We start from the raw sequence: 26,727 nt of genomic DNA, 5'->3' as shown, positions 1-26,727 counted from the left end.
AAGAACATTTCGAATTTAATAGATTTAAAAGGAAATATTACTGCTAATTCTTCAATTCTAGCTGCTCCTACCCCCATCCTAACCTTACAACTATCTTCTCTGGTGAGCCATAAACTCTTAATCCTCATTTTAACCTGGCATTTTGCTGTCACATGTGGTCTCCCTATTAAAAGAAAAACAAAAAGCCCACCTTTCATATCTTCATGAGGAATGAGCCAGCCATTGTCACTGACAACTTTCACAGTGATTTTATATATCTCTGTTTACTCAGTACCCAAATATTATTCTTTTGTATGTGAAGGTTATGCTACAGATTTGAGTTTTTCTTGCACTGACCATGAATTTGTATTTTACCCCTCTATGTAATCTCTTAGGAACAAAGGGATGACAAAACTGGTCAGGGTTAGATATTTGGCTCGTGGTCTTATAGCAAAACTTCTAGATTCAGATGTTCTTTTAAAAGTATGTCTAGCTGGATGTCCATCCTGTTGAATTCCTCATTGACAACTTTGTACGATACTTTCTTCTTGGGTAGACTCTTAATTTTGTGAGACTCTGGTTGATAGTTTCTTTTCTTTTGAGACAAAGAAGTCTCGCTGTTTTGCCCAGGCTGGAGTGTAATGGTGCGATCTTGGCTCACTGCAACCTCCGCCTTCCAGGTGATTCTTCTGGTGATTCTTCAAGAAATACTCCTGCCTCATCCTCCTGAGTAGCTGGGATTACAGGCACGCACCACCATACCTGGCTAATTTTTGTATTTTTAGTAGAGACAAGGTTTCACCGTGTTGGCCAGGCTGGTCTTGAACTCCTGACCTCAGGTGATCCACCTGCCTTGGCCTCCCAGAGTGCTGGGATTACAGGTCTGAGCCACTGTGCTGGGCCATCTGGCTGATAGTTTCTTTTTTTTTTTTTTTTTTTTTTGAGATGGAGTCTCACTCTGTCGCCCAGGCTGGAGTGCAATGGTGCAATCTTGGTTCACTGCAATCTCTACCTCTTGGGTTCAAGCGATTCTCCTGCCTCACCCTCCCTAGTAGTTGGGACTACAAGCACGTGCCACCACGCCTGGCTAATTTTTGTATTTTTAGTAGAGACGGGGTTTCGCAATGTTGGCCAGGCTGGTCTTGAACTCCTGACCTCAGGTGATCACCTGCCTCGGCCTCCCAAAGTGCTGGCATTACAGACGTGAGCCACTGCACTCGGCCGATAGTTTATTTTAAAACAAAAAAAAATTTTAAATGGAAACGGGGTTTCACCATGTTGCCCAGGCTGGTCTGAAACTCCTGGACTCAAGCCATCTGCTTGACTTGGTCTCCCAATGTGCTGGGATTGTAGGCATGAGCCGCCATGCCTGGCCGATAGTTTCTTTTTCTGGCTGTTGACTGCTACTTTCTATCTGGATACATTCCAGGGTTGGTCAGGTCTGTTTTTCTTGCTTTTCTTTAAGAATGTTATCATTTCTGATTGGAACCGTCTATTTACAGGCTACTTTGAAATCTGCTGCCCTCCCCCACTCACCTTTTATTTTCTATTCTATAGAAAGGACAGCTCTTACATATGTCATAGTTCCATGATTGAAAGATGTCGTTACTTGTAAGATTTCATTATTGTTTTTAGAACAGTTTTTTTAAGGAGGGTTGGTAGAGAAATGACACTGATTTGTAAGTATCATCCTGATTTTCACAAACCTTAAAATAATCACATTAGAATTAAGATACAAGGCCAGGCATGGTGGCTCATGCCTGTAATCATAACACTGTAGGAGGCTGAGGCAAGAGGATTGCTTGAGGCCAGGAATTTGAGATCAGCCTGGGCAACATAGTGAGACCCCATTTCTAATAAATAAATAAATAAATAAATAAATAAATAAATAAATAAATAAATAAATAAAACTTAGCTAGGCATGGTAGTATGCACCTGTAGTACCAGCTCCTTGGGAGTCTGAGGCAGGAGGATTTCCTGAGCACAGGAGTTCGAGGCTGCAGTAAGCCATGATTATGCCACTGCACTCCAGCATGGGTGACAGAGCAAGACTCTGTCTCTTAAGAATTAAGAAGATAACAGTATATAAATATGACCATAATTAAATTCCTTCCAGTCTTCTGTCATCTTTTCTGGTCTTCTATTTTTGGTTGCAAAACTCTGTTCCTTCTCTGCATCTTCTGTTGCCCTTAAAGTCTTTGTACAAATTCATCTTGCCTCTCCTCGATTTAGTCTCTTGAAGATTACTAGTTCCTTTGCCTTTAACCTTTCTTCCTACTTTAACTTTTTTTTTTTAATTCCTGCTTATAAAATTGTCCTCTGAGAACCACCACCCTTTGGCTTCTCAATTTTAACTTGATATATGTGATCCTCAACTCAGGGATGTTGAGTTCAGCAAACTTTTGAAAGTCCTTTTGTGAACCAAATGCTGTGCTAAGCTGACATTTGCTCCCAGGCCTTGAGATACTCAGTCTCCTTGCTTTTTATTATTTTGGATGTAGGACTTTGATTTTAAAGAACATTAGCAGTTAGCACTACTTATTCATAATCTGTATTTTTAATCTACTACATTCCTATTCTAATCCTCCATTCCAAGAAGGCCAAATATATTTTGCAGGTCCATTCCTTCCAGTCTCACATGTGTAACCTAATTTTTATCCTCTAAATCCTACGTTGCAAATTAGCAGCCCTTGGGCAGAATGTGGCTTGTTAAATGTACTTTATTTTATTTTATTTTTCATTTCATTTCATTTCATTTCATTTTTGAGACAGAGTCTCTCTCTGTCACCCATGCTGGAGTGCAGTGGTGCGATCTTGGCTCACTGCAACCTCTACCCCCTGGGTTCAAGCGATTCTCATGCCTCAGTCTCCCGAGTAGCTGGGATTACAGGCATGTGCCACCATGCCTGGCTAATTTTTTTGTATTTTCAGTATAGACGGGGTTTCACCACGTTGGCCAGGCTGGTCTCAAACTCCTGACCTCAAGTGAACCGCCCTCCTTGGCCTCCCAAAATGCTGGGATTACAGGTGTGAGCCACCACGCCCGGCCTGTCTTTCTTTCTTTCTTTTTTTTTGTAGAGATGAGGTCTCACTATATTGCCCAGGCTGGTATTGAACTCATGGGCTCAAGTAATCCTCCTGCCTCTGCCTCTCAAAGTGGTACGATTACACATGTGAGCCACCACCGCCAGCAAAATGCACCTTCTTAACCTCACACAATATTTCAAAATTTTAAAAATCTGTTTGTTTTTAAAAATCAGAATTGACAAAATCCAAATTTCAGTTTTTCTTGAAGGATTGGAACATCTGGTAACATTGTGTTCTGATTTCTGCATAGCATCATTATGTCCTGATTTCAGCTAGACTTGTCTAGGTGCTGCCCCCCTTTAGAATAGAGCAAGGGCCTTTTTAAAAACAGTTCACCTCAGTCAGTCCCCACTCAGCTCGTTTCTTTTGTTTTCATCACGTTCTTGGCCTTTGTAGACAATTGATTTTGTAATTCCAGCTCTAAGCCTTTTTTTGTTTGTTTGTTTTCCCTTCAGTTCATACTTGGAAACTGACCTCCTAAGCTCCTGAAGATTTCTTGTTTTAGGAATGCATTGCCATTCTGAGGCTTATTCCTAGATGTTGACGATAGGTATTGGTAAAGGGTATGGGATAGGGAACTCATCAATGTTCACATTGATGCCAGAGAAACATTTACTATCTCTGTATAAGTGCAACATTGACTTTTTTTTTGCCACCAAACACACCATTTTATAGGAGGGAAACCTATACTGATTAAAAGAGCTTGCTTATTTGCTGCAGCATATTTTTTGAGGGCAGATTTAATATGCTCTCATTTTGGTCTGTATGTAGTAACCATTAAATGTATACTAGACTGTTGTTAGGAGCTTGAAATGACAGACACAAATCATTTCTGTCTTCATTATCAACTTTTATACTTAAAAAAAATACTGAGTATAGGTTTTGTGCACTGATATTCATAGGCATGAAAAGTTGAAGAGGGCAGGAGAAATTTTCTATTTCCTTGCTCTTCCACTTACGGTAGAGCAAATATTCATTTATATGCTGTTTTTTAAAATTTTGACATGGGCATGAGCACTTATAAAAGGCTTCCATGCAACATTTGCCCTGAGTGTGTCTTTCCCCTACACACATAATTATCCTGAAAAGCATCCCTGGGTGCAGTTAAGTTTCAGCTCAACAGAATCCACGTCTTAACTCTGTTACATTTTATCCATGTGGAACATCTCAGGAATTCTGTTCGCTATAAAGAATTCCTAGGTTGCAGTATAAGGGTAAATGAAGGAGTAAAGTGGATTTAGGATGGCTGTCCCCATGTCTTTCTCATAACTTCTTTCTTCCTTATAAATATTTGTTTGACTTTTTAAATGTCAAGTTCATCTTTATATGCCTTTCTACCTGGGGTTTATGTGAAAAGAGCGAGAGAATGAGAATAAAATCCTGACAGTTTCAGACACTAGTAAAAATGCATGGAATGCAGTTCTGGGATGCTTCCTGTGAAGTGAAGACACTTAACCAAAAATAATATATTATTTTGGTGGGCTTGTATTTTATAGTTTCTCTTAAAAATTGTTTGGTTGCCATCCAGAAGGCTCTTTTATGAAGAATCTATATAAACTACTAAAACATTTCTTAGGACCTTTTTGGTGAATTTGATCATAAAATTAAAAAGCGTGTATGTGTTTTATAAAGGCATACCTCTGTTAAGAAGGCTGGTTTTATGTTTGCCTTTTCTTCTCTACTTTGATCACCACCCTAGCTGTTCCTTTCTCCAGACCACCTTACTTTTCAAACTTGATTCTTGCTATCACAGCTCTCTGTAACATCAGTTAAAATCAGCTGCCTCAACTCTTTGAGGATGTTTGTGCATAGGATGGCATTGTGAAACATAGGGAAATGGCAGTCTTACTAACAAAACAGGACCTATCTCTGGCCAAAAAGAAAAAAAAAAAAAAAACAAACAACTCAGGAGGTCCAGATAATTACCAATATAAAATGGCATTCACAAATATAATCTTGTCTCAGCAGAGTAGGAAGGCCATCTTCTGTTGAGATGTGTCCTACAAATGTGGTATGTGATATTACCAATACAGCTTATAGCACCAATAGGTGTCTGTGATGGAGAACAGCAGACTGTGAACTGAGCCTGGAGTAGAAAATTTTTGAGAAACAGCAACAGTCCTAGATGTGAAAAAGATAGATCTGTGTGATCCCTTACATTCAGAACTTACACTTTCTTACTTACAATGGTTAAAGCAGTACATATTTTAAAAAAATAGTTAATAAAACAGGAGAATGTTGCAGGTAATGTGGTATAAATGTTAATAAGAAGAAAAATACTGCTCTGCTGAAAATAGAGTCCTGAAGGCTGAGTTTGGCACTGTTTCATCACTATGCAACTTTCTTCTTGATGACAGCTAGCTCTTTCTGAAGTTCAGTAAACTTGGGGGCAGTTTTCAAGTTTGTAATCCTAACACCTCAGCATTATTTTATTAAAATACTCTGTGGACACTGCCAAGAGACTGACATCCAGTATCTTCTTTCCACTTGCTCTTGTGCTTGCTGATTTGTCATTCCAGGCTATGGACAGACCCCCTAAGCCGAAAGTCTCCCAGAGGAGGATGCCAAAGCTCCATGTGTCACTCTCAGAATGATATCTCCCATAATTAAGAGCTTCTGGTGCTGTCCATTTAATGGGAATCTGCTTTAAGTCAGAAGATGAATACACACCACCATCCTCTTGACGAGACATTCCAAAGTCACTGATTTTCAGAACATTATTTTCACCTCCAGGCAGTTTCTTACAGCAAGGTCCCTGTGTATACATTTTTTACTCGAGATACACCATCCAGAGTCAGCATCTAATGAAAATTTCACTAACTGAGTTTTAGTTCATTCTTTCTCTGAAAGGAGAGGAAATCGCCTCCAGGAACCAGTTCCTTAATGACGTAGATAGGCCGTCTTTGTGTGCGAACTCCTATACTTTTGACATTACTGGGATGATTATATTGCTTGAGGATTTTGGCTTCTAGTAAAAATTTTAATTTCAGTTCCTGGGGAAGACGTTCTTGACATGTTTTAACAGCAACAGCAATTTTATCCTTTAATGTGACCTTAAATGTGTCACCAAAATTTCCCTTGCCTCTTGTAACGTGACATCTTTATGATTGAGAACCCATTTCTTATTCTCCTAATGGCCATACTGTGATACCATGATGCTGTTAATTGGAGCATTGACTTTTTTTTTTGCAATTTAAACAATTGAGATAAAATTCATATAACATCAAATTTACCTTTCACTTTTTTTTTTTTTCTTTTGGAGACCAAGTCTCGCTGTTGTCTCCCAGGCTGGAGTGCAGTGGCGCAATCTCAGCTCAGTGTGACCTCCGCCTCCCGGGTTCAAGCAATTCTCCTTCCTCAGCCTCCTGAGTAGCTGGGACTACAGGCGTGCACCACCACGCCTGGCTAATTTTTGTATTTTTAGTAGAGATAGGGGTTTCACCATGTTAGCCAGGATGGTCTCGATCTCCTGACCTGGTGATCCACCTGCCTCGGCCTCCCAAAGTGTTGGGATTATAAGCGTGAGCCATCACGCCTGGCCTCAAACTTGCCATTTTAAAGTGTACAATTCAATGGTTTTTAGTATATCCACTGTGTTGTGCAAGCATCACCGCTGTGTAATTCCAGAGCATTTCTGTCACCCCAAAAAGAAACTCCATGCCTATTAGCAGTCACTCCCAATTCTTCCCTTCCTCGGCCCCTGGAAACCAGTAATGTACTTTCTGTCTCTGTGATTTTGCCTGTTTTGGACATTTCATTTAAATGGAATTATGCAATAATTTGTGGCCTTTTGTGTTTGGCTTTCACTTAGCATCATGTTCTCAAGGCTCATCCATGTTGTGGCATGTATCAGTACTCCATTCCTTTTTATGGCTAAATGATGTTTCATTGTATGAGTGTGTACCACATTTTATTTATCCATTCAGCAATTAATGGACAGGAACAATGGCTTTTAAGTATTAAATTGTAAGTTCAACATTAAATGTATCCACAGTTATTGATAATATCAAGATTATACATGGTGTGAACAGAATGCTGTGTAGAAATGGTATGTAAATTATTTGTCAGCGTTTCATGTAAGTGATTATTTTCTAAGGACCCTTCTAGCCCTGGTTTTAAGAAATATGTGAATGTAGTATTTTCATCAATAAAGTTTAATGCATTAAGCATTAGCTTAAAATTTGAATGAAGGCAGATGTGAAGATATTTGCCACATGTTGTAATAATCATGTTTTGAAATTATTTCAATATGAAGTATTTGAAAAATGTCAATACATAAAGGAAAGGAAATGAGTATAATTAAGTCAATATATTTTTAAAGCAATTTTTATAATTTAGCAGACACTGCATCTTAATATAAGTTACTATTAAAATTGTGTCCTTGTGAAAAATATGATGCCATTTTCCTTTTTTTGTTGATCATGTAAAATAGGTTACTTTTCTTTGCTACATTTTCTATTTACTTTTAATAAGCTATTGCTTGCCCTTGTGGAATGTTTTACTTGTTGCTCCATTTTTTTCTCCCTACCCCCACCCCTCTCTCCCACACGCACACAATGTTCAATTTTTTTTTTAAGTCATCAGTAGTGTGTTTATCTTTAATGGATTCTAAGAATGGACAAAAAGAAACACACAAATATTTCATCCTTTTCTGGGGACTCAAGTCTTTGTTACCGATGGAACTCATTAACTTCTCGTTCTTTCTTAAATCTTCCTCCCTCCTTACCTTTTCCTCTCCTTCCTTCTCTTCTTCTTCCTTTCTTCTCCCCTCCCTCCCTCCCTCCCTCCATCTTTCATTCTCCTTCTCTCCTTCTCCCTTCCTTTTCTCCTACCTCCTTTGACTAACCCTCCCTCCCCTACTCCCTCCTTTCCTTCCTTCCTTCCTTCTTCTCTATCAATATAATCACTTTGTTTCTTTCAGGTGAGATTGGACTGGAACTGTTCGGCTGCGACCAGAAATTTATTTTCCTGAGTAAATTGCCAAGAATTAAGAATGAAGAGGGCCATTTGCATCTCCTTAAATTATTCAGTTATCTGCTTTATTGCTCCATGTGGAAAACTTAAAATTGTTAAGTTGTGCATTACTGTATTTTAACTTGTTGCTTAGTTTCTACATGTTTATTTTCAGTAATGGCTGAAAGTGTTAACTGTTCCATACTTTTAGCACAATGTGCTGCATAAGGTTACCTGTGTACAGAGTTTTACTTTAACTAAATATTGCCTGGGTTCAGTTTTTATTTCCATTCTGAAATGCTTCCTTTTTATTGTTTGAAACTGAAAATAAACAATTGTTGAACCCTTTTGATTTTACCTCATTTTAAAACTGTTTTAATTTATTATTTGGCTTGTTCTTAATATTAGTCACTAAAAGCAGTGGGAGCATTGTCTTATGAAATGCTTAGGAATCATTTTATATGGTACATGTACAACATTAAACGTGTTTAAAAAAGAAAAAGGTACCAGCGATCACTTGTCCCTTGCCATTTTTTCTTGTAATTATGTTAGACAAATCTTGGCGGCGGGGGGATCAAAACATAATTGTTTTAATTCTACAGCTGTAGGAGCTTTGTATTGCTGAACTTTCGTCTGGAAAAGTTTCACAGTGACATTTTTAAAAGAGAATTTTTTTATCTACCGAATTCTACCAGTGTAACCTTTTTTCTAAATAAACAATAGTTTTCTCAAATGGTTGTATATTATTGTGTATATTGTTGCTTATTCAGAATAACTTAGCAAAGATAATTCATTAAGGTTCCTAGCCCTTCTCAGTTCTTATTCCATGGGCTACATTATTTTCCAATGACATATCATCCAATAATAGGAAAATATCCTGTTTGATTACCTCTGTAGTTGGAGTAAACAGTGGACTGGTAGCATGCCTGGATTTGTCCATTTAGTCTTCAGTTCCTTGGAAACGATACCTATGCAAATTAAAATTTTCAGAGAATGACAAAAAGGATATAATTTTTTAAAGAATTGAGAATTGCTGAGCATATTTTAAATGAATTGGCAAAAGGGTGTAAATCTTGATGTCTCTTTTCAGGTAATTGTAATTTGCAAAAATCGATGAGCAGAATATTTATGGGAGGGTGATATATTCAGTGACTGTTGAGTGCTTATAATGTGCCTGACATAAAAATAGATGTTTTGTTAGAGTGATTTTTGACTTTTAGAAAATAACTATGGCTTACCTCAAAATTATTTGCCTGAAAGATATCAGGAAGAACTTTCCAGTTGTTAAATATGCATTCATATTTTAAAGGTTACATGATTGTGGTTTTGAACTAGAAAGTTTACTAATTAGATAGCATCAATATGCCTTCTCCGTGTTGCCCCAAATCATCAAACACAGGTAATTAGTACTGGCCTTACTAGAAATGCATTGATGATGGAAAATACTATCTTTGGATTAACTGTGTAAAAATAATGTATGTTGGAAGTAGGAAATCTGTGTTTGTAAAGTGCTAGCTATTTTAGGGCATCTACTCTGTTCTAGGTCCAAAGAAGTATAAGACCTGTCTCGAGAGTGCTTCCAATCTAGTTTGGAAAAGAAGAACCAAATGAATGCTATAGGGGGCCAGCAAACTTTTTGTAAAGGGCCAGATAGTAAATATTTGTGGCCTTGCAGGCCATGTAGTTCCCATTGCAACTACTAAGCTCTGCCATTGTAGTGTTGATGCAGTTATAAATAATATGTAAGTGAATAAGCATGGCTGAGTTCAGTAAAAGTTTATTTACAGAAACAGGTGGAAGCCTAGGTTTGGCCTGCAGGCTGTAGTTTGTCAACCCCTTCTATAAAGAGTAGAGAGTCCTATAGGGTATTCATTAAAAAATATTTGAGGGTGGGAGAGGGGTGAGGGATAAAAGACCACACATTGGGTACAGTGCACACTGCCTGGGTGATGGGTGCACCAAAATCTCAGAAATCACCACTAAAGAACTTATTCATGTAACCAAACACCACTTGTTCCCCAAAAACCTATTGAAATATTTGAGGGCCTCTTATGTATCAGAGGTACAGCCATGAGCAAAACAAACCCCTGCCCTCATGGAACTTCCATTCTAGTCAGTGGAGGCAGACAACAAACAAATAATGTTACTTGGAGGGAGGTCCTCTGAGGAAGAATCAACCTGGATAAGGAGACTGGGGTGAGGCCGAATTTACTGCTGATTACACAGTGACTATGGAGTGAAGATGAGTGAAGCAGGGCATTTTGAGGCAGTTATTACAGTATGAATATTTTATTACCGAATAATGTGTCTGTGATTCCCAACCCATCTTTGAACCTTTTACATAAACATAATATGCAGGATCTCTCTCTCTCTCTCTCTGTCGTTCTAGTGGGTGGCATCTAGGCTTGCCATTTTCTAGAAAGGAGTTCTTGACTAAAGGCTCATGAATGAGCTTGGGGGGTATTTATGGGCCTTCCAGAATCCCAGAAATTGGGTACAAGTTTGTGTTATGTACACTTTTCTGAGTCTATAGCTTTTGCCAGATTCTCAAGAAAATAAGCCTAAGGTGGTAAGTTTGTTTTTCTGGGTCTTGTTCCAAAGGTGTTTGAGACCTCTATAACTAACTCTGAATCTTTTTGGGGATGGTGAGAAGGTGGAAGGCAGTTGTCTATCTACCTTGGATTAAATGGTAGGGGCTAAAGTTAGAGCAGCAGCCTTTCTTGCCTTGGCAAATAATCTACAAGTGATTTGCAATTTGTTGGAAAGTAACTAGTCCATGCGGGCCATTTCCTCTTTTAAGGAGGTACTTTAGCCAAGTATGGGCAGACATCCTAGTAGCCTTTTTTTTTTTTTTTTTGGACAATTATGTAATTGATTTATTTCTACCCTACTATGATCCAAAAAGGATTTATGAAAAAAAAAAAACATAGTACAGTATCTTTAAATGAGAAGATTTGTTTCTGGGTGAAATTAATAACCTAAATGAAGCTATTACCCCAAAATGTCATGTACAAGTGGGCCATGGAGAAACTGGCAGGCCACAAAGAGAAGGTAATGTGGTTAGTTATAGGAACCAGTGTCCATCAAATATAAAGCTAGTTGCAGCAGAGAAGAATGTTTCCTGGCACTGAGGCCTGAAAGAAACTTCTTTGCATTCACAAAGCAGTCATGTCTTTTCAGTGGATAAAACAAAGGAATGTGTCTTTTAAATGGGCTTGAGTATTACCCGATGGCCAACACCTTAGTTCATTCTAGTAACGTTATTTCTACAATGACACCGGAACATGCGGTCCAGGCATGCAGGTCTCTGATGATTTGTTTCAGTCCAGGAAAATATTTTTAAATATTTGGGACAGGGTTTGTAAACTGGGATTTATTATAGCCTTGTTTTTTATAAGTATGTTTGTAAAGATTAGGAAACTCATGCGACTGTTGTTTGGTTCCCATAATACAAGTAATATGAACAAGACCTCTTTAGTGTAAAAGCTTTGCCTGCCCTTTGTTTCATTTTTATGGATGGTGATCTCTAAGGCTGCCTCTTAGATAGAATGAAGCTTATTATACTGTAACTTCAATATTCTATCTCATTACTTATCAGAAATGTGGTTTAAATGCTTAAGTTTTTGTTTGTTTCTGTTTTTTTTGAAACGGTCTCACTGTTGCCCATGCTGGAGTGCAGTGGTGCGATCTTGGCTCACGGCAGCCTCCACCTCACAGGCTCAAGCGATTCTCTTGCCTCAGCTTCCCGAATAGCCTGAATTATAGGCACGTGCCACCACGCACGGCTAATTTTTGTATTTTCGGTAGAGACAGGGTTTCACCATGTTGGCCAGGCTGGTCTCGAACTCCTGACCTCAAGTGATCCGCCTACCTCGTAAATGTTTAAGATTTAAAAATTGAAGTAACATTTCTAGAGACACTATCTTTCAGGGCCAAGGAGATTTTATTGGGTCCAGAGTTGAGAATAAAAAGAGGAGCTGCATAAAAGATGGTAATTCATGCTAACTGAACACAGATTTTCTTCTATTTGTAGACAGAAGTAGACATAAGAACAACAAAAGGAGGGATATTGGAAGTAGTGATTAAAGGAAGTGTGGCAACCTGAGAAAATAAACCTTAATGTAAAAAATTCTGTTTTTGTTCCTGGTTCTTAGGTACTGTTTTAAGCTGTAATGAATGGCCATTTCTAAATGGATCAGGCTTAAAAAGCTTAATTCCTTTGATGTGTTGCTAAATGGATGTGGTTAATAGAGGAAGGAGAGGGAACAGAGATGATTCTGATTGGGCACAGGGCACATAAGCTTGAGAAATACATAATTGCAGATCAGAAATAGCCTTCATTTCATGGATAGGAGCTAGAAAATGACCTGGCACTTAACCTCTAGCTTAGTCGGACCTCTGATTTTTGTTAGATGACAGCTAGATGTCCTTGGGCTCGAGTATCAGACCAATAGACAGCTATTATTACCTCTGTCCTCAAAAAATTTTCTTATATTTTAGCCAGAATGATATTGTACTTTGTTCAAGGCTTTCTTGATCCTAATTTCATGTGGTATGTAATAGTACTTATCTCCTATTACATATATCATCATTATCAAAGAACACTTCTGAATTGTAATTGGATACACCATTGCTAGGCACTATTAAACAGCATCTTTTCTGCTTTCTGGAATAATTGATCCAAGACATCAGTAAGACAGACAAACATGCTAAGCAAGAAACAATATGTAAAATGAGTAAGGTATCCATACCACATGCAGCTGGGGACCAGGTACATTTTAAGAGGTTGGTGAATACTCGGTAAGAATTACCTCAGACTGAGTGTGATTTGAGAAGTTTTTGTCCACAACAGGTTCGTCTAGGAAAATTTTATAAAGGATTTGGACTCTAAGGAAGCCAATTGCTTTCTCCTTAGACCTAGAGGGTATAGGTCTTTTGGGGTCTCATTTAACTGTAAGTTGGCACTGGCGGAGAGTGAATGTTGAATTTGGAATTCTGAACAATTCTGGTGTTATGCAGAATCTTTGAAGCCAATTTGTTATACCAGCCCAGGAATAGATCAGATTTGAGAGACAAATGCTCTCTACCTCTTTGGGTACTTTTCCTTAACTGCCTCAATATTTTCCCCTTTTTTTGGTCTTAACCCCTGACATTATCAGTCTTTTTATTGCTTTAATCAGTGTTAATTGCATTTTTCATATCTTTACAGGTGATTAAAAAGTTGTCGTCTCTATGTCAAGATGACTTTCCTTGTCCATTTGTATTCCTCTGAGTGGGGATGAACTCCACTGAAACTTCTTACACTGTCTCACTTGATCTTCACAATGCCCTTCTGCTAATGAATTAAATCTAACAATACATGTCAAGCACCTAAAACAGGACCTAGTACCTGGCAGGTACTCAATAACTAGTAGCAGTTGTTGTTATTAGTGGTAGTATTTATACCAGTACTTTCCAAACTGAGAATCATTAGAATGAATTGAGAAACTTTTGGAGGTCCCCACATCAAGTATATTGAATCAGATTTTCTTAGAGTGGGGACCTGGAGTATTTTCTACAAACAGTTCCTCAGGTGATTCCAAAGTAGGGATAATATTTGGGAATTACAGAGTTAAACCAGCACACAATCCCCGCATCTCAGTTCTTAATTTTGGACAGAACTCAGAGACTTCTTATTTCTGGAGGTGATAAGTATATTATGTCCCAGAGACAACCCATGCCTAGAAAGGAATATTTTCAAATCAATGGCAATAGCCTCTGTCCTGGTATCAGAGTTTATCAACTTTGCTAGCCCATGCTACTCTTGTTCACGGACCCCCTGACTTTTCCAGCCTTCCTTCACTGACCTTTCTGAATCTCACCTCTTGTTAGACTAGCTGTATATTGTCAGCAAGCATCTGCTACTGAAATAAGCAGTTTGAAGTTCAGAATGTTTTTTGATACCACTTACACCTTCTTTAATCTGTAGCAGTTCACTTTTATATTATTGGACTTGTGTTCAGGACTGGATTTTGTCCTTCATTCCTTGTTTTTCCTTGCAAAATAAACTGATGGTGAAGGGGGGGTATGTATAAATGCTTAATAATTTAATGCTATAAATTTCCCTCTAATCACTATTCCAACTCGATCCCACAAATTTGATGTGTGGCATTATCATTTTCATTCAGCTCAAAATGTTTTCCAATTTCTCTTTATTTTTTCTTTTATCCTTGTGTGTTGCTTGATTTCCAAGTATTTGCAGATTTTCCAGATATCTTTCTGTTGTTATCTAATTTAGTCTTGTGTGGTCAAAGAACATACTGTGAATTATTTAAATCCTCTTAAATTTACTGGGACTTGTTTTATGGTCTAGTAGCTGGTCTTCCATGGTGAATATTCCACATGCACTTGAAAAGAATGTGCATTTTGTTGTTATTGGATGTAGTATTCTATAAATGCCAATTAGGTCAAGTTGGTTGGTGGTGTTCCAAGTCTTCTGTATTCTTGCTAATTTATTTTCTGCTTGGTCTGTCAATTACTAAGAAAAGCATGTTGAAATCTGCAAATACAATTGTGAATTTGTCTTATTTCTTCTTTTGGTTTTGTCATTTCTTAGCTTCATGTATTTTGAAACTTTGCTATGAAGTACATACATATTTAAGATTATATACTCTTAGTGAGTTGACCCCTTTATCAAAATGAAATATTCCTCTTTATCCCTGGTAATATTCCTTATCCTAAATTCTATTTTGATATTAATATAACCTCTCTAGCTTTCTTTTTCTTGTATTTGCATAGTATATTTTCTATTCTTTTTCTTTATATTGAAAATGAGTTTCTTGGTTTTTAATCCAATTTGACAATCTCTGCCTTTAGTTTGAAAGTTTACACCATACATTTAATGTAATTATCAATATGGTTCTGTTTACATTTGACATCCTGCTATTTTCTGTTTGTTGCATCTTCTCTCTCTTTTTTTTCTTTTCCTGCCTTCTTTTAAAAGGATTGTGCCTCAGTTTTCTCATTTATAAAATGAGGCTAATAACCATTTCATAAGGTTGTCCTGAGGATTAAATGACATTTATACAAAGTGCTTAGATGGGGCCTGGCACACATTTTTATGTAGAGCTTGAGAAATATTAGTTTTTAAAAATTAGGGGATGGAGAACTCATTGTGATATCAACTCTTCAAAGGTTTTGGGTTCTAGACCTGGTTATGTACACACATGTAAGGTGCAGGTGGTTGTACAAGTGTGGTTTGAGTGGGCCTCTAAAGGCCTTAGCTCTAAAACATCTACTAGCTAGCTGTGGTATGAGAAATTCTCATAGTTAAGCACTGTACAGAGACTTCTGGAGATTTCCATATTTGTTGAGGTAAGGTATTTTGTGAGGGGGCAATCAGTTCTCACACTAGCACTGAAATATGGATGATTTCTGATGATACCCCATCATGCTCCTATTTCCTATACCTAGGAAAGCCCTGGGAGGTTGGGCAGGTAAATGTACATAGGCAAAAGTCAGTGAAAAGGACAAAGCCTGATCCTGGGAAGGGAGCCACAATGGGTAGCCCAGATGGTTCCTTGAAGGTGAAAGGAGAGGTGGGAAAGTTGCCAAAAAGGACCTAGCCCAGTTGGTTTTACCTTGGGCTGATTTGTGAAGTTAAACTTCTGAGTTTTGTATTTGCTTGGTTTACCTCAGTTTCAGTGTAGGTGAAATGTGTCCCAAATAATATTTAACTATTCGACTCTTGAATAGTTGACTAGGTCATACTTTCCAATTATCTCCAAAACATGAGGTGGCTTGTTTGGAAGTCTAAGCAGTAGTGGCTTTGGAGCAGTCGTGCTTTTCCCTCTTTTTCCTCTTCATTGAGGATTTATTTGGTCCCTCTGAACTCTTCCACATTCATCGAGAATATAAGCTCCATGAGAGCAGGGACTGTGTAATGCCAGCCTGTAACGTAGTACATGGCATATTGTAAGTATTCAATAAATATTTATTGAAAGAATGACCAATTTGTCATTTCCTCCAAATGAATAGAAATCTTTTCGATCAGATAAACATCATTATTACCTGCTTGACTAATTGCCCTCATGGATCTTTAGTTCATCTCACCTGGACCATTAACCTTCTCTAAATTGAGCACCAAACTTAGACTGTGGGTTCAATCCTGTCCCTGGGCTGGAGGAGTATGAACAGTGCTACACAAGTGTTTCAGCAGCTCAGGATTAGCTTTGCTGCCGGTACAGCTTCAACTTTGGGTGCAAATTTTGGTTGTAGGATTTTTCTCCTGCCTCTTATGGCTAACTCTACTTGTGCATCCAAGTTCCATAAACAGAGCCCTTGTTCTGTATCTCAGTTTATCTAGAGTTGGTGTCCATGTCTTATACACAGTCCATCATAGCTGAGTCCCTAATACATGTTGCTCAGCCTACCGTACTCCTCTTCCCCAACACACATTCAGGGTTGTGGTAGCTTTGAGGGGCTTGAGAGAGGTTAAAGACACTGGGAGAGGAATATTAGCAGAACAGAGGGTGCCACACCTCAGCTTGGCCTTTTGGGAAATTTTTTTCTAAATTGCTCTGTGAAAGGAAGGGAAAGGAGACCTTTTTCCTCTTCTCTCCTGCACTGCAGCCTATTGCTCTTAGGATCCAGAATACAGACTAGTACTAGTGGTCCCATGGTTGAGGTCATAGGCTTCTGGGAGCTGGTCTAAAAACTCTAACCACCCTTTGTTTTTATGGGAAAATATGTTTTAAAACAGTTCACTTACAGATAAATTTTGGAATACAGCTCATTACAGATGGTTATTAAGCTGATCAGACAGGCTTTCCCCACTAGGGAGCCTGAGTAAATGGATTTGCAGGTTGGTCTCTATATCAAAAATGAGTGTCACTCCTTTTCTATAACTCTGGACAAATAGAGATTTTTTTTTTCTTTTCAAGGTTGGTATAATTATTTTTGACAGAAAATGTGTTGGCTGAAGGAAATACTCTTCTATTTTGGTGGTAGAGGTCATTATTCTGGGAAGGATATCAGCTTAGAGCAACTTTTAAAAACATTGGAGTTAGGCTGCATGCAGTGACTCACACCTTAATCCCAGCACTTGGGGAGGCTGAGGTGGAAGGATCCTTTGAGCCTAGGAATTCAAAACCAGCCTGGGCAACATAGCAAGACCCCGTTTCTAAAAAAAATAAAAAAAAATTAGCCAGACATGGTGGACACATGCCTGTAGTCTCAGCTACTCAGGAGGTAGAGGTGGGAGGATTGCTTGAGCCCAGGAGGTCAAGGCTGCAGTGAGCTATGATTGTGTCACTGTGCTCCAGCCTGGACAACAGAGACACTGTCTCCATTAAAACAAAAGATTGGAGTTTTAATTTTTCAAATACATTTTCTTGTTATAACTAAAATAAGACTAATTGAGTCAATTTACATGACAAATTTTCCCAGGGTCTCTAACCCTTCAGTTCTGTTGGCAGACAGGAAATATTGATGTCTGGTGTCCTAGAAACAAGAATATGCTAACCTTTGAAGAAAGAACATTTTGTGTAATAGAAGACATCAGCCAGAGGGACCTTTCATGTAATCCTTCTCTAATCATTTTAGAATCAGTATATTAAAAGATGGTCATTAGGAATATTTCAAGGGCTACATCCCATTGCTCCCTGCAGGATATGTCCAGGGGAATTCTGACTTTGCCTACTGGCTAAATATAGTCTTAAATCTTTGTCAAAGTAACAAATAGATGTCCAACATGCACTCTCTGCCTCTGTGAGGCATTGAAGTCACTGAGGTACAAAATAAGTAATTTGCTTATTTATATTTAGTCAGAAAGTTTTCTTAAGACACTTTTAAACCCTAGTTCAGTGAATGCTACTTCCATTTATCCACCATATTTGGAGAACACGTTCAATGGCTTAAGCGAGACCTATGCTAAAATGAAAGTAGCAAGTGATGTTTCGTTAAAATTCTGATTCATGTAGCCTAGTTAAATATTAACAGTATGTCCTCTTTTGAGAAAGGATGGGAGAACACTTTGTTTTAAATGGGGAGAGAGGGCCTGGACAGGGTGAAAGTGAGGTAAGATAGCAAGCATTCTTCTAGGTGCTACAGTGAAGCATAGAAACAGCATTTGTTCTCCCCTCCTTGTCTTTTTTTTAATCCAAGGCGTTTAGAGGTCAAAGAGCTATTATCCTGTAAGCAAAACTACTTCATTACGTGATTACTTTTGGTTCACTTTACACAATAAACACGTTCCTGGAAAGCTGTCTTGGGTGCACAAGCACAAATCAAATAGTTTTCCTGTTGACTCACACTTTTGCTTCTGATCTTCATTTGTCAGCAGATTCTAAAGCTAACCCAGTCAGGTAGTTAATAAGAGGTACTTAAACACAGAAGGGGATATAACTCCAGTGAATTATTCCATGAAACAAAGAAGCTTTAGGAAAATGAATGTGCACTCTTGTATCCTAAATTTGAATTTCATATATTGGCTTTCCTAAAAGTGAAGACCAGCTAAATTTTTTCCCTTAACTGTTATGTCTATTGTGATAATTCCCTCTGCATTCAAGACACCAGGTTTTCTGGATTCATTTATTCATCTAATTATTGGTCATCACCTTGCAACAATAACAGAACAGTCATTTGTTCTACAAACACTGATTGATCATGTACGATGTGAGACACTGCACTTGGTCCTGGGGATCTACAATCAAGTAAGGAAAGACCTCTGTCAAGATGGTCACAGTCTGGTAAGGGAGGGAGATAAATTAATAGGCAATTCCTATGCAGTTTGAATACTGCTTTAATAGGAAAAGTACGGGGTGCTATGGAAGCACAGAGGATGGGTGGGAGGTTGGAGGGAGAGGAGTTCAAGGTTTTATGATGTCTGTAAGAGCCCAAATCTCAGGCAAAGTCATCTGTTAGCACATGTTAAAGTTTTATTTAACCAATTAATGAAAGAACAGATACAGAAGAATGCTGATTCAAAGAGCATTTGAGAAGCAGGGATTCATGTAGTCAGTTGGGGGAAAAAAAGCCAAAGTAACATTACTAAGTTACATTCAACTTTGGCTAATGTCTTATTGTGCAATAAACTGAAAGTTTTTGGGTTATCCACTAAACCAACCAACCTTCCCCCCAAAACTAAACCACATCTTAGTAGTTTTCTGTGAGTTAACCTCTAACGTTATAAGACTAAAATCATCTGGACCATAATTAATTATGGATAGTTGGTCAAAGTTACAAATCTTGAGAGAGGTGACTGATAGGCCTATTAGAAAATGTTTTGCCGCCCTGACATCACCACTATGCAGTCAATGCATGTAACAAAATTACACTTGTACTCCATACATTTATACATATATTCTATCAAAAAAGGAAAATAAAAAGTACAGCCATGATAACAAGTCATGCAATCATCATTTTTCCTTATTTTCTTTTCTTTTTCTTTTTTTTTTTTAAAAGACAGAATCTTGCTCTGTCGCCCAGGCTGGAGTGCAGTGGTGCAGTCTTGGCTCACTGCAACCTCCACCTCCCAAGTTCAAGCAATTCTCCTGCTTCAGCCTCCTGAGTACCTGGGACTACAGGCACGTGCCACCACGCCTGGCTAATTTTTTGTACTTTTAGAAGCGATGGGGTTTCCCCATGTTGGCCAGGCTGGTCTCGAACTGCTGACCTCAGGTGATCCACCTGCCTTGGCCTCCCAAAGTGCTGGGATTACAGGCGTGTCTTTTTTTGTGGAGACAAGGTTTTGCTGTATTGCTCAGGCTGGTCTCAAACTCTTTTTTATTTTAAATTTTAATTATTATTATTATTTTTTTACTGTGGGTGAATGATTCCTTAGACACGGTAATCCCTCACCTCCTGTATTCTCCAGTTTCTCCAGGCATGTGATCCCATGCCTGGGATTACACGCATGTGCCACCACATCCAGCTAATTTTTGTATTTTTAGTAGAAATGGGGTTTTACCATGTTGTCCAGCCTGGTCTTGAACCTCTGGCCTCAAGCTATCCACCCGTCTCGGCTTCCCAAAGTGCAGGGATTACAGGCATGAGCCACCACACCTGGCCCATTAGTTGAATTTATTGCTTAGTTAATTTTCTATTAGTGGTAGTGGAAATTAGCCATAGGTTTCATAGGGTCCATGATGGTATTAGCTCAGTTATTTATTTCTTACTTTTCCCATAAAAGTATTATATATCTCTGTTCATTGCCTGGTGACCTGCTATGAGTTTTGTGAGAAGAGGACAAGACAGATCCCCGCTTCATTAATTTTGGCCTTGACTGACATACTTTGGCTAATAGATCGTGAGTAGTTATGACATGTGCCACATCCAAGTAGAGATTTAAGCTGATTGTGTGGCCTGGCTTGGCCTCTTGTTGGGTTGGCCTGCAGTCAACCCACAGTTTACATATGATATGAGCAAACAATAAAGGTAATAAGCCAGCGAAGTTTCTCCCTAAGGGTAGGAACAAGATAAGACTGTCCAGTCTTACTAATTCTAGCCAACACTGTACTGAAGTTCTAGCCATGGAAGTAGACAAGACAATGAAATAAAAGGCATCCAAATGTAAAGAAAGATGCAAAACTGTATTTGCAGATGGCATGATTTTTTTAATATAGAAAATCCTAAGGAGTTCACAAAAAATCTGCTGAAACTAATAAACAACTTCAGCAAGGTTGGAGAGTAAAGGATTAATACACAAAAATCAATTATATTTCTATACAGTAGCAATGAGCAAATCAAACCTGAAATTATGAAAACAATCTTTAACAATAGCATCAAAAAGATTAAAGTACTTAGGAATACATTTAACAAAAGAAGTACAAAACTTATATTCTTTTTTATTTTTTTTATTTTTTTAGTATTTATTGATCATTCTTGGGTGTTTCTTGGAGAGGGGGATTTGGCAGGGTCATAGGACAATAGTGGAGGGAAGGTCAGCAGATAAACATGTGAACAAGGGTCTCTGGTTTTCCTAGGCAGAGGACCCTGTGGCCTTCCGCAGTGTTTGTGTTCCTGGGTACTTGAGATTAGGGAGTGGTGATGACTCTTAACGAGTATGCCAGTATGCCGCCTTCAAGCATCTGTTTAACAAAGCCCATCTTGCACCGCCCTTAATCCATTTAACCCTTAGTGGACACAGCACATGTTTCAGAGAGCACCGGGTTGGGGGTAAGGTTATAGATTAACAGCATCCCAAGGCAGAAGAATTTTTCTTAGTACAGAACAAAATGGAGTCTCTTATGTCTACTTCTTTCTACACAGACACAGTAACAATCTGATTTCTCTTTCTTTTCCCCACATTTCCCCGTTTTCTATTCGACAAAACCGCCATCGTCATCATGGCCCGTTCTCAATGAGCTGTTGGGTACACCTCCCAGACGGGGTGGCCGCCAGGCAGAGGGGCTCCTCACTTCCCAGAAGGGGCGGCCGGGCAGAGGCGCCCCCCACCTCCCGGACGGGGCGGCTGGCCGGGCGGGGGCTGCCCCCCACCTCCCTCTCGGACGGGGCAGCAAAACTTATATTCTTAAGACTACCAAACATTATTGAAAGAAATTATGCAGGATCTAAATAAATAGATATCCTATATTAATGGATTAGAAGACTTACTAGTATTAATATAGCAATACTTCCTCAATTGACCTGTAGGTTTAACTCAATTCTTGTCAGAAGCCCAGCTGGCTGCTTTGTAGAAATTGATAAGTTGATCCTAAGATTCATGTGGAAGTTTAAGGGACACAGAATTGCTGAAACAATGTTGAAAAAGAACAAAGTTGGAGAGCTTATGCTTTTTGATTTCAAAACTGTCTACAATGCAACAATAATCAAGATAGTGTGGTACTGGCATATGGATAGACATACAGATAAATGGAATAGAATTGAGAATCCAGAAAAAAACCCTCACATTTATAGTCAATTGATTTCAGCAAGGATGCTAAAACAATTCAATGAGGAAGGAATGATCTCTTCAACAAATGGCACTGGGACAACTGGATATCCACATGCAAAGGAATGAAGTTGGATGTCTATCCAACTTTTTGTATACACTGTATACAAAAATGAACTTGAAATGGATCAAAGACCCAAATGTGGCCAGGTGCGGTGGCTCACGCCTGTAATCCCAGCTCTTAGGGAGGCAGAGGCGGGAGGATAGCTTGAGCCCAGGAGTTTGAGACCTGCCTGGGCAATATAGCGAAACCCTGTTCTCCACAAAAAGGAAAAAAAAAGACCCAAATGTAACAGAACTATAAACCTCTTACAAGAAAACATAGAAATATGTCTTTGTGACCTTGGATTTGTCAATGGCTTCTTAGATATACACCACATGCATTAGCAAAAAAGGAAAAAAAATAGATAAATTGGACTTGATCAAAAGTTAAAAACTAGCTGGGTTTGGTGACACATGCCTGTAATCTCAGCACTTTGGGAGGCTGAAGCATGTGGATCAAGTGAGCCCAGGAGTTTGAGACCAGCCTGGGCAACATAGGGAAACCCTGTCTCTACAAAAAATACGAAAAAAATTAGCTGGGTGTGGTGGTGCATTCCTGTAGCCCCAGCTACTCAAGAGGCTGAGGTGGGAGGATCCCTTAAGCCCAGGAGGTGGAGGTTGCAGTGAGCCCACATCTCGCCACTGCCCTCCAGCCTGGGCGATAGAGTGAGACCCCGTCTGAAAAAAAAAAAAAGGAAAATGTAAAAACTTTAATGCATTATAGGATGCTATGAGAAAAGTGAAATGACAGCCCATAGAATGGAAGAAAATATTTGCAAATCATATATCCGATAAGGGATTTGTATCTAGACTATATAAAGAACACTTAAAAGTCAATAATAAAAAGATACATAACCCAATTTTTTAATGGGCACAGGATCTAAATAGCCATTTCTCTAAAGAAGATACAGAAATGTCCAATAAGCACATCAACATTATTAGCTATCAGGGAAATGCAAATCAAAATCACAATGAGATACTACTTCACACCTGTCAGGATGGCTAGAATAAAAAAGATAAATAATAAAAAAAAAGTCTAGGATGCTGAAAAATGAGAATTCTTATATACTGCTGATAGGAATATAAAATGGTACAGCTGCTTTGGAGAACAATCTGGCTGTTTCTCAAATAGTTAAATATAGAGTTATCATTTGACCCATGAATCCCACTTCTAGGTATATACTCAAGAGAGATGAAAACATGCATCCACAAAAAACCTGTACACAAGTGTTCATAGCAGCATTATTTTTAATATTCAAAAAATAGAAACCTAGATGTTCATCAATTGAATAAATAAAATGTAATATTTTCATACAATGGGATATGATTCGACCAGAAAAGGGAATGAAGTAGTGATATACACTACAACATGCTTGAATCTTGACAACATTATGCTAAGTGAAAAAATTATGGAAACATTATGCTAACCTTGAAAACACTAAGCAGAGTCTCAAAATACCACATATATGATTCAATTTATATGAAATGTCAAGAATAGACAAATCTATAGAGATAGAAAGTAGTTTAGTAGCTGCCTAGGTCTGGGGAAATGAGGGAGTTACAGGGTCATAGCTAAAGGTATATAGTTTCTTCTTGCGGTGATAAAAATGTTCTAAAATTGATTATGGTAATGGTTGAAAAACTGAATACACTAAGGACCATTGAACTGTGCACTTCCAATGTGTGAATTGTGTGGTATGTGAATTTTATTTCAATAAAGCTAATACCAAGAAAATCAGTTATTTGACACTGCATATAGCTTGATGATGCTTTTATCTATCCTGAGGAATAAAATAGCTGAGACTTAATATGAATATATTAAGAATATTTGACCTATAAAAAGTACATGGTGGAGTTGGAGCTTCTCTTTTTATTTGGAAACTTTTCTCATATTGTGGATTTAATGATGAGGAAGCTCTTATAATAATGTTGGTATAGTTTTAAAATATAGAGTCTTCCGGTAATTATGGAGGAATGAAGTGGTCACAGGAACCCTTTCATAGGTAACAGTTATGAAACATTTTTAAAAGCTTGTTAAACGTACTGGAAAGACTACAAAAGCAGACAGAAGAAAGAAAACTGCAACTGCACGGGGTAAGAATTGTGAGTTTGTAGTTTTCCGGTCTGAAGACATTTCTTGACCCCTATGGCTATGGCTGAGAGAAGCAGCAGTAGAAAAACAGCCTTATTGGCTCAAGGTACCTTTCAGGGCTAGAAGATCAGCTTGAAATTTAAAGGGGGAAATTCTGGAAGCAAAATAATCATAGAAAGAGTGAGGCTCAAATTCCAAATAGAAGTTCTGTCTAAATCCTTTTGATGGCTAGACTATGCATGTGCAAGAGTGGATTCATGAGGCCTAACATAAAACATGTAAGGAACAGAGAGAAATCTATACTTCAGTCATGGAGCAAGTTCTGTTCATTTGCTTTTTTGGGTATGTTGTTTGGTTTAACTAAAAAAAGTAAAAGTTAAAAATAATTTATTGAAGTGAAATTCACACAATATGAAATCCATTTTACAGTTGACAAATCAGTGGCATATTGTACATTCACAATGTTGTGAAACTACTACCTCTATCTAGTTCCAAAGCATTTCCATCACTCCAAAGTAAAACTCTGTATTCATTAAGCAGTTTCTCCTCACTATTCCCTACTCCCTAGTCCCTGGCAACTGCCAGTCTGTATCCTACCTATGGATTTGTCTATACCAGACATTGCATATAAATGGCTTCATACAATATGTGACCTTTTTGTCTGGATTCTTTCACTTAGCATAATATTTTGGAGGTTCATCCATGCTGCAGCAAGTGTTAGTATTTCATTCCTTTATTGTGGCTGAATAACATTTCATTGTATGTATATACTACAATTTGTTTATCCATGTATTCATTGATGGACATTTGGTCCATTTCTTCCTTTTGGCTATTGTGAGTAGTGTTGCTGTGAACATGTGTGTACATGTATTTATTGGAGTACTTGTTTTTTAATTATCTTGGGTATATATGTAGAAATGCTTTTTTTTTTAAAGAAAAAAAAGAAGTCTGAATGTATATTCTTATTTGCACTCAGATGGAGCAGAAGAAAGCTGAAGCCTATAGGCTTGAAGTATCAGACAACAGAGCCCAAGGCTGGCAGGACAAATAGTAAACTAGGTGGGAAACCTTAGAAGCAAGGAAACTGCAGAGAGACTGAGTTTCATCTCTGCCCAAATTCTTGGCTGACTGTCAAATTATACAGGCACATAGGAGATACCACATGTGCCTTCCATGCGGATAGGCCAGGCTAAAGCCAGAGGTAGGCCATAAGAACAGAGCAGACATGTCAGTTGCTACATACCTCAAGGGACATAAAGTATTCAGTTTGGATTCAGGTATGTTAACTGCCTACTTGAACAAAATCCCAGTAATCATAAGAACACATCAGAATCCAGATTTATTATAACATTGTCTATGATGTCTAATTTTAAAACAAAAATTAGTAGACATTGAAGGAAACAGAAAAGTGAGACCTAGGCACCTGGGAAAAGGCAGTTAATGAAAACTGACTTTGAGTGGGCCCAGATTTAGCAGATGAAGAATTAAAAACATCTATTATAAATATGCCCAAAGAATTAATGGAAAATGTGGTATCAATAAATTAGAAACATCTCAACAGAAGTATGTTAACTATAACAAGAAAATTAGAAATTATAAAGCTGAAAAATAAAATAACCGAAATAAATTTACTAGATGGGCTCAACAACACATTGGACTTGGCAGAAGAATCAGTGGGCTTGATTTTACACACACACACACACACACACACACACACACACACACACTCCAATTTGAATAACACAAAAAAGATTGAAGAAAAATGAAGAGAAAAGCAGTCCAATATATGTGTAACAGATACCCCAGAAGGGAGAATAAGGGGCAGAAAAAATATTTGAAAATATAATGGCTGAAAAATTTAAAGGAAATCAAATATACCTAATTATTTCTAGCATCCCTCTTGCAATTGATTACAAAATGAAGAAGCAGGTCTTTGGGGAGATACCTAGTAGTCATATAGGAAGTGCCAACAATAATTTGGGTATTAAAAAATCTTGATGATGTTATTACATTGGATCTCTAAATTTGTGCTCCATCTCAGAGAAGGACAGCATTGACGAGAATTTTCAGTCAATAACACAGATTCCCCAGAAAGAAAATGCTGCAGCTTTATCTATGTTACTAATCAGGAAAATGATACTTTGTAATAACAGGAAAAATAACATAAAGAATAATTATTTTGGCTACTTTATAGCTGTAGAAGCCCTTATTGTTCTATTGTTTTATTATAATTGTTTAATTAACTGGACTAGTTCGCAGTTTTAAATCTAAAGTATGCAAAATTAATGCAAAACCGAGAAAGTCAACAGACCTTTTTGAGAGATTGTATTTGGGTAGGGTGAGAAAAACAGATTTTGCCATTTGAGTAGAACATGCAGAAAGTAAATAGTAACATTTTACACCCTCACAGTTGAGAACAAACCATAAATTCAAAGACCACTTTTCTTTCTGAGTTACCAGTCCCCTACTATACATAAGCTTCTGCTTTTAAAATCAATCATGTCATTTTAACAGACTTCAATATATACATATTTAAATGCAAACACATATACTAAATGTCAGATAACATTATTTAAGGCTTTAAACACTAGTTTTTGTTTATTTTATTCCAGGGATGCAAGGCTGTTTTAATATTTCAAAGTCG

General features: G+C 37.9%; 1 protein-coding gene and 1 pseudogene across 5 annotated transcripts in view; one reads left to right on the top strand and one right to left on the bottom strand.

The window, feature by feature from the left end:
- The window catches only part of THOC2 (THO complex subunit 2), a 134,029-nt gene extending 125,277 nt beyond the window's left edge, over nt 1-8,752 (top strand). For 3 of the 5 annotated variants that reach the window (XM_055376871.2, XM_055376870.2, XM_055376868.2), the window contains exon 39: nt 5,586-8,752. The gene's annotated coding sequence lies outside the window, so the exon portion shown is untranslated. The remainder of the gene's footprint in view (nt 1-5,585) is intronic. The other 2 variants (XM_019019537.4, XM_055376869.2) reach the window with 1 other exon arrangement.
- On the bottom strand, nt 5,587-8,959 carry LOC109024678 (tyrosine-protein kinase Fer-like; annotated as a pseudogene).
- Nucleotides 8,960-26,727: the final 17,768 nt, after the last annotated feature.

Source organism: Gorilla gorilla, chromosome X (assembly GCF_029281585.2).
Source record: "Gorilla gorilla gorilla isolate KB3781 chromosome X, NHGRI_mGorGor1-v2.1_pri, whole genome shotgun sequence".
NCBI classification, from domain to species: Eukaryota; Metazoa; Chordata; class Mammalia; order Primates; family Hominidae; genus Gorilla; species Gorilla gorilla.
Note: the sequence above shows the minus strand (reverse complement) of the source record. Positions and strands in the feature narration are given on the sequence as shown.